The sequence below is a fragment of the Eimeria mitis genome, genomic scaffold (assembly GCF_000499745.2).
Source record: "Eimeria mitis Houghton genomic scaffold, Emh_scaff6323, whole genome shotgun sequence".
In the NCBI taxonomy this organism is placed as follows: domain Eukaryota; phylum Apicomplexa; class Conoidasida; order Eucoccidiorida; family Eimeriidae; genus Eimeria; species Eimeria mitis.
In genome coordinates, this window is record NW_013574506.1 from 3,102 (window position 1) to 3,347 (window position 246).

The window sequence follows — 246 nt, forward strand, 5'->3', positions numbered from 1 at the left end:
GAAATCTGTAGACTTGACATATCGAAATGAAAGTTCACAAATAAGCGGGGGCCCCAACACAGCAGCAGCAGCAGCAGCAGGTGCTGCTGCTGCTGCTGCTGCTGCTGCTGCTGCTGCTGCTGTTGCTGTTGAAATGAATGCAGCAGCATGTTGCTGCTGCTGCTGCTGCTGCTGCTGCAGCAGCAGGTTGGTGCCTATGCATGCATGTGCGAATATTAACAAAGTTGCAGCAGCTGCTGCTGTTCG